Raw genomic sequence first — 8,277 nt, 5'->3', positions numbered from 1 at the left:
AAGTATTGGCTCTGGGGCTTTGAGCTGTTCTTCTTCTTCAGCCATACTGTTTTGGTCTGCTTGCGCCTGTTATGTATGAGGGGCGGAACTTTAGGTGTTCACCAGGGCGGAGCAACCCAGGTTGCTGAGTTGTGAGGCTGTATGTGAGGGTGAGATCAGAGAGGGGCAATTTGTTCTGCTTTCTCTCGGAATTTGGTCCCCTCTGCTGCTTCCCAAGCAAATTGGGCCCTTCTGATGCCGGCTCCCTGGTGTGTGGGCTTGTGCACCCTCCAGGACCCTGTGGGTCTCTCCAATAAACTGTCTGTGAGCCTGGGAGCCTCTCCCAGCACCTCGACCCTTGAAAGTTTTTCCAATTGGTGCTTTTAGGCTTTAATTCCCATCGCTGGGGCCCTGGCTTGTGCGGTCTGTCTCACTGCTCGCTTCTTTGCCTGGTTTATCTGCGTGTGAATGTGTGACCACAGTCAGCCAGCTGCCTTGTGCCCTCACTGGGTCCGCCCGTTGCCACCCCACACCTGGGATCCACCAACCGCCGCCTGCACTCCTGGGTTGGTTGGCTGCTTTTTCCTGCGTAACCCCTCTCTGTCAGCCGCTGACTCTACCCCTCTTACCAGTCTGGATGAATGGTTCGTTGTTATCGGACTTCGGTACAGTTCAATTTTCTGTCTGTTTTGGTTGTGTTTTTGTTACTAAATCTTTGTTGTCTTTAAAGTTGGTTGTGCAAGGAGGCACAGTGTTTCCACCTACGCCTCCCTCTCGGCCAGAAGTCCCCAAACTTCTGATCATGGCTTCATGAGCCACCACCCAGGAGCCTCCCCAGAGTCACTTCAATAAAACAAAAGATGTTTCTAGCGCCTTTTCCCCCCTCCCAGGGCTCTTGTCACTTAGGAAAGTACTAGCCTATTTTAGAAGCTTTGTGCCAGGAACCAGGAGCAGAGGCCAATTTTTATATCAGTAATTTTTTAAAATTTAATTGTTGTTCAAGTACAGTTCTCTTTTACTCCCATCCCAGCCCACACCCCCAGTGCTCCCCACCTCCCTCCCATTTCCACTCCCCTTAGTTTTTGTCCATGTGTCCTTTATACTTGTTCCTGTAAACCCTTCTTCCCCTTGTCCCCTGAAATTCCCTCCTCTCTCTCCTCTGGTGCCTGTCAGCCTGTTCTGTATTTCAGTGTCTTTGGTTATATTTTGCTTGCTTGTTTATTTTGTTGTTTAGGTTCCTGTTAAAGGTGAGATCCTATGGTATTTGTCTCTCACCGCCTGGCTGATTCTTTATTCTTAACATCTCATCCCCAGTGAGCGAGATGCCCCATGAGGGCTGGTCTATGTCTCTTTTTGGCTTATTTCCACAGAGCCTGGCATTTGTTGAATGATGATGGGAGGATTCTGGGATGTGGCATCTGCCCCCTCCCCACCCAGCCCCACACCTGCCATGATAGGCCTCCCTGGATGGGGAATCTGGAGCCCTGGGTTCGTGGCTTGTCTCAGTCACAGCTTCTTTGTTGTGATCTTGAGTCAAGTAATTGTCTGAGTCTAGGGCCCGCGCCCCCACCGTCCAGGTTCCCCGGCCTGGCTTCCCAAGGCACTGCAAAACTTGCGTTCAATGTGAGAGGTGCCGGGCCCAGCTCTGAGCAACAACAACAGCCGCTACCACTTCTTAGCCTCAGTTTCCCCAGCTGCAATGAAAAGGGATCAAATACAAAGTCAAAGGTTCCTCCTCCCGCCCAAAGGCCCTGTCACACAGCCCACAGGCAGCACATCTGCCTGAGGTCCTCTGTTCCCTCTGCTGGTCTGGGCATTGCACAAGCTGAATTTTCATACACGGAGAGGAGATGGGAAGTTGAATTTTCATACACGGAGAAGGCGTGGGGGTCTGAGGCAGTAAACGTGGCTCACCAGGCACTGTGCTAAGTGCTTTACATTCCATTAAGCTTGTAGTACCCTGAGTTGTAGGTTATCTTGTTCTTTCTATTTCACGGGTGGGAAAATTGCCACCTGAAAGGTTATGTGGGGCACCCAAAGCCCAGCAGCCAGGAAGCGACTGAACCAGGGTCCTGGGTTCAAACCACCCCTCTGGGCTGTACAGAGCAGGAAGCCCCTGGGGCAAGTTCCCTTTCTCGAGGGACTCTCTTGGCCTAGCCCACATGAACTCCCCGCTCTCTCCTCACTGCCCTACTTCCCCTAACAGCTTGGGAGCCTCGTAGGACTGTGACTTCAGCTCAGGGGTGTCACTGGGTTTGAGGCACGGCCTCCATCTCCTGACTGGGAAAAAGGATAACAACCCCATCACCCAGCACCCGGTGGGTCAGGATAAAAGGCCGGGGAACAGGAGTAGTGGGGGTGGAGAGTGAAAAGGCTACGTGATGCATTTCAGCTCAATGTCACCCATATTTCTGGCCCACTGTGGCTGACACGACAGCCTGCTCTCCTGGCACCCAGGTCAGGAGAACCTGGTGGGTGAGGGTCACTCAAGCAGACCTTCCTTCTGCAGCCTGGGCACCAGGGAAGGCCAACCAGGGAAAGTGACAAGCTAACGGAGAGTGAGCTGGAGATGACAGGAGGGCAGCAGGGAGAAAGCACATTGAGGAACAGAAGGAAGTTCCAAGTGGTGGCCCCCGTGGAGGCCCAGCAAGGAGTGAGAACTGTCCCTGAGAGGCCCCAGGAAGGAGCTGGCCTTTGACTCAGAGGTTTTGGGGATGAGTCCCTGATGGGTGTGGTGTGAAATGCGTTTTTAGCGAGGCTCCGTCGGAGGTGGTGTGGAAAAGGACCTGGCAGGAAGGGAGGAGCGCTTATGAGGTCAAGGCAGTGCCCAGAGGAGAGGAGAGAAGCCCTGCCTGGGATGCTGAGCACAAGGGAGGAGCATTTAGGAGGCTGAATAGCAAGTGAGGGATGGAGCCCAAGGGGCTCGATTAAGGTGCCCATCTGGGGCAGGTCTCCGGAGGACCAGTGGTTGGGACCACTGGAACTAGGAGGGGGCGTGCTAGCCTTTCCCCCTAGTCCCGCCGTGTCCTGCTGATGTAATACGGTCCCTGCACTTCCTCTGGTGACCACCCACTTCAGCCAGTTCTGAGCTTTCCCAGAATAACGGGCCTGAGCCCCAGGGCCAGGCTGCTATCTCCACCTCCAGGTGGGTGAGGAACAAAGAAGGTGGGGCAGGCTGCAGCTGTAACTGGAGATGCTGGCTTCCGGCGGTGACTTTGTCCATGCCCTCCTGCCAAAGACCACCAGAAACACAGGGCAGCTAACAAACCGGGCGACTCAATTAGAGGGGGTCTGAAAGCACTCATAGGGTTTGGGCTTGGGTTCCATGATTTGGGAGGGTTTAAACAGCAGGGCTTTGCTCTGGATTGGATGCTGTCTAGAAGCAGGGGCAGTTCTGTGGCTGGGGATCTTCACAAACTGTTGTTTGCGAAGGGAAGACCAGACCAAGGCTGCAGCTACCGGTAGTAAGAATCAACAGCTCTCACGCTAGCCAATATGGGGAGAGCTGCATTAATCTCCTAGGTTTGCCGTAACAAATCACCACAAACTTGATGGGTCCTCACAACAGAAATCTACTCCTTCTCTCAGTTTCTGAGGCTGGAAGTTTGACATCAAGGCATTGGCAGGCTGGTTCCTTCCGAGAGTCTGTTCTTTGCTTCTCTCCAGCTCGTGGTGGCTGCTGGCACTCCTTGACATTCCTTGGCTTATAGACGCATCACTCCACCCTCTGACCCTGTCTTCACTCTGTCTTCTCGGTGTCTGTGTTTTCTCTTTTTCTGTCCTTTTTAAGGACATTCACAATTGGATTTGGGGCCCACTCTAATCCAAGATGATCTTACTCAATATCCTTGGGAGATATTTGCAAAGACTCTTATTCCAAATAAGGTCACATTCTGAGGTTTCAGGCAGACACATCTTTTGGGCCCATAAGTCAGCCCTCTACAGGGAAGACTGGTCCTTTTGGTGGTTTTGACACATTTCATGTGTTTTCTCTGCTCAGACGTGATTCTGGAGTGGTCCTGTTTGTTCTGATCCACCAGGGTCACAGAGTGCCCTTGTGTGATGTGTTGTTTGGAGAAACTGCTTACATTCAGCCAGGGAACCCCAAGGCCCAGCCTGAAGTGCCAGACTAGCTCCTGGGGGCCAGGGCTTGCTTTTCTCTTTCTCACTTGAAGTCAGTGAGTGAGGGAGCCGTGCTGACATGGGGTGGGGGACGGGGGGGGGGGGTGCGGAGTCCGGCCCCAGGGGCAGGGCGGGAGTGTGCCTCAAGGGTTGAAGGATCAACCAGACTCTGGGTGACTGCAGGGCAGTGAGCAAGAGGGAGAGAGGTAGGAGGGGGAAGAGGAAAGGGGGAGCATGTGCAGTGGAAGGACTGCTCTTCCTCTGGAGCGAACGAGGTTGCCCCTGAGCATCCCCATCGGAGCAGGGAAAACGACAGACTGGGGCCATTAGCAGGCATTTCCATGAATTGTTGGTGGACTGGGGTGGTTTCAGGAGCGAAGCGGGGAGAGGAACTGGAAACAGCAAGATGAGGCCATTTGTATCAGATGTTTTGCAAAGCAGGGCAGAGAAAGGGCTGGGGGGAAGCTGAGGTCGCTGGTGGGGAAGTGGAATTGAATCAAGAGATAGTTTTTGCTGTGTTTCCTTTTAAGGTGAGAGCAGTAAGAGTGAGTTTGACTGCTGGTCGGGGTGGTTCACAGCAGCAGAGGGCGGTCTGGACAGCGTCAGTAGGAGAGGGCATGACCACAGGCGAGGGAGACAGGCTCCAGTGCCCAGGTGGCAGCTTGGCTGGGCAGGGTGGGCAGGGGGCAGAGGCAGGCAGGCCGGGAGACTCGGCCATCAGAAGTTCCCGTCTCAGAGCCTCCTTCCACATCTGTCTGCACTTTCCCATAGTAAACTTGCCCCCAGGCCATGAAGCAATAGCGTCACCCAACCTGGCCTAGGTGTGGAGATAGCACTTAAGGCCCCACAGACCCCTAAAGGGGACCAGAGATAGTGATAGAAGAAGTAGGAAACAGAGAGGGAGAAAAAGCAGAAAGAGACCAAAATCCAGAGTATTCACAGGCCCAGGGCACAGGCAACACATTGACTCAAGTCAGGAACTCCCCTGTGCTGTGCATAGTCCAAACCACCAGTGCAGGGATGGACTCTCTGCTTACCACTTGCCAGCTTTGTGGCCTTGGTCCTGGCACTCCTCTGGGCCTCAGGTTCCCTACCTGTAAAATGGGACACTACCAACCTCCTATCAGGGAGGGCAGTTGGGAGAATTAGGGAGATAACACATGTAAAACAGGTGTCCAGCCAGAAAATTCGATGTATTCTTTTCAGTGCTCCTCATCTGCCCCTCACAGACCCACTCCAGGGCTCACACCTGTCAACACAGCGATTCCAAGGGTGGTGGCAGGGGGCCCCCTGCTGACTGATTCTGGAACTGCAACTTTGCTTCTGCTAGAGGTGGACCGTCCAGGTCCGATTCCCTAGTAGAACAGGCAATGATTTTGTTGTAGTTGTTGTTGTTTTGTTTTTTTTAAATGTTTTTTATTTGTTAGAGAGAGGGAAGGGAGAGAGGAGAGAAACATCAATGTGTGAAAGAAACATCTATCAGTTGCCTCCCGCATGTCCCCATCAGGGGACCTGGGAACAGGCAATGATTTTATTCCGAAATAGATGTCATCCAAAATCAGTAGGTGAGAGCTTCCGGTAGCAGGCTTTGGGCAAGGCAGCAGGGCAATGTCCGGGCCACAAAGGTGGCAAGAAGCCCCTAAAGCAGACCAAGAAGCAGGTCAAGGAGATGGACAAGGACCATAAGGCATTCAAGCAGAAGCAAAAAGAAGAGAAGAGACTTGAGGAACTAGAGCGAAGGCCTCGGGGAAGGGCCCCCTGACCATGGGTGGAATTAAGAAATCTGGCGAAAAGTGAGCTGTTCTCGTCTCTGGGGCTGTGATGACCCTTCATTCCATTCCCGTTGCAACATTTGGATTCCCTATTGCAACATCTCTTGCCACGTATAGCTGGACTGAAGTGTTGTCTTGGAGCTTGTTGTACATTTAAGAATAAACTTTTGTAAAAAAAAAAAAGTCATGCACTGGCTCATCTCCTTAGTTCTTCTCACTGCCATTTCAACCTTAGCTGAGAGTTCAGAGTAAACCTAGCCCAGAATCCTGTCAAGGTGCGTTCTTTAGTCTTTGCTCCATCCAGAATTCTGTTCCATCTGGAATTAAACCAACTCATTTAATGGCTGTTAAAAAAAATCAGTAGGTGAGCACTCCAGAACCTTCCCATCACCCCCATCATATGCTGGGGGGTTTAATCCACCCCGTCCCCTTTGGTCCTGCAACTGTCCCTGCATGGAGTGCCCTCCCCTCCACCATTTGGAAACACAAATGTCGCCCTTCTGGAACTTTCCATGACCTTAACCACCCTTCCTTCCTGCAGACAGAACTACGGGAACTTCTTCTTCCATGTGCTCTTAACATTTGTACTTACCTCTAGATTTGCTAAATTATGTGACAGCACTAAAACACCCGTCTCACCTGAGGCCAGGTGATTGCCTTATTCATCCACCGCCAAAGGGATTTTATAACATCCGAAATCTCCGCAAGAAGTCTCCCCAACTGTGGATGACGGGTGAGTGTGTGTGTGATATAGTCTGGATTATCCGATATTTGCACATGAGCATCTGCCTCCATGCCTCTTCACACTGGTTCCCCTCCCTGGACAGTCTTGGTCCGCGCTCTTCCACACGGCAAATCCCTACTGGCCTTCAAAGCTTGGCCCAACTGTCATCTCCCTAGAAGCCTTCCTGACCCCCAAGGTCACACTGTCCTCACCTGTCTGTCCCTCCACTAAAGCTCTCAGCACCGACAGCATTGTACGTGCTCCCTTGAAGGAGGCAGGCCCCCCGTAGGCAGGAGTAGTGCACCGCCTACTACTGCGCCTACTACTACGCCTACTACTACGCCTACGTGTTCAGCCCTGTTGAGAGAAGTCAGTCCCCACTGCCACGGTTTGCTCACAAGCAAAACGGAGGGTCCAGACAGAATCTCATAAATCCTTCAGACTCTAAAATTCTATGGTTTGCAGAGAATAGTTACTTTATTTTAAGCAACTGTCACCCAACAGCAGATGCTAAACCGGGATGACCTGGGAAATGGGCCAGTACCTGTCCTTCTTCATGGAATTCAACCTCCTCTCCCCCCTGGGGAAGGGGAACATTGGTTTTCCTCTCCCTCCCTAGCCGATGGCCCCGTTAGTGGGCACAGGACTTCGGGGAAGCTCATGGTCGCTTCCCATCCAGGGTGGACTGTGTCTTACGGGGAGAGGCTGTCTCTCAGCAGCACCATGCTCATCTGAGTGATAATCATTTGTCAGTACCTGTGGTGAATAGGAAGGTCAATGTCTAAAGCTGCATTAAGGGAAAGAGGCAACTGAGCTCCTTCCTGCAGTGCTCATTTTTGAGGGGCACGAAGACATGATTGGGAGAAATCAGAAATATGGCACCAGGCAAGCCAGGTTTCTTTCTACACATACATCCCTTCTTGTAGGGAACCATTTCACATGGCGTGGAATTGTAGCTCAGCTTCCACACGGAAAACCAGTGGGGAGTGAGTGGAACACAGGACCACACCCACAGAGAGGTTTTCCCATGGGGAATCAGGTCTGCTTTGTACCTAGGCTGCTATGAGACTTGCTTTTGCTAAAACTCCCTCACCCTGAATTGAGGCACAAGTGCTTACTGTAACTTCCTAAAGTCTGTGCTAAACCTCCCAAATATGGAGTGTGACCAAATCAACCACTTTTTCCCGTGGTTTGCAACATTCTTTCCTTTGTTATCTGTAAAAGGTAATCCCCTGCAGCAAACCTGTGCATAGTAAATGAGGACTACCCTCCATGTAATGTGCCCAGAGAAGCAATAAAAGCCTGGCCAGGCAGGGACTGGGCTCTCTGGCCCTCTAGCCCTCTCTCTCTGAGAGTGGCCATGCCATCCCTTTTTCTACACAGGACTTCTGTTGTCTGTGTGTACTTGTTCATGAGCAGCCACAACATATACGGATCCTGCTGGCCAGGATCCGCCACATCTTCTTCTTCTTTTTTTTAAGGATTTTGGTATTTTTTTAAAGATTTTCATTTATTTATCTTTAGAGGGGAAGGGAAGGAGAGAAGGAGAGAAATATCAATGTATGGTTGCCTCTCATGAGTCCCCTGCTGGGAACTGGCCTGCAACTCAAGCATGTACCCTGACTGGGAATCAAACTGTGATCGTGTGGTTCACAGGCCCGTGCTCAATCCACTGAGCTA

At 51.8% G+C, this 8,277-nt stretch overlaps 1 pseudogene; it reads left to right on the top strand.

Moving 5' to 3' along the window:
- The first annotated feature begins 2,548 nt into the window (after window positions 1-2,548).
- LOC118994526 (translation machinery-associated protein 7-like) lies at window positions 2,549-6,037 on the top strand (annotated as a pseudogene).
- Window positions 6,038-8,277: the final 2,240 nt, after the last annotated feature.

This window comes from Sturnira hondurensis, unplaced genomic scaffold (genome assembly GCF_014824575.4).
Source record: "Sturnira hondurensis isolate 20B ecotype Veracruz unplaced genomic scaffold, ASM1482457v3 Scaffold0009516, whole genome shotgun sequence".
Taxonomy (NCBI): domain Eukaryota; kingdom Metazoa; phylum Chordata; class Mammalia; order Chiroptera; family Phyllostomidae; genus Sturnira; species Sturnira hondurensis.
Note: the sequence above shows the minus strand (reverse complement) of the source record. Positions and strands in the feature narration are given on the sequence as shown.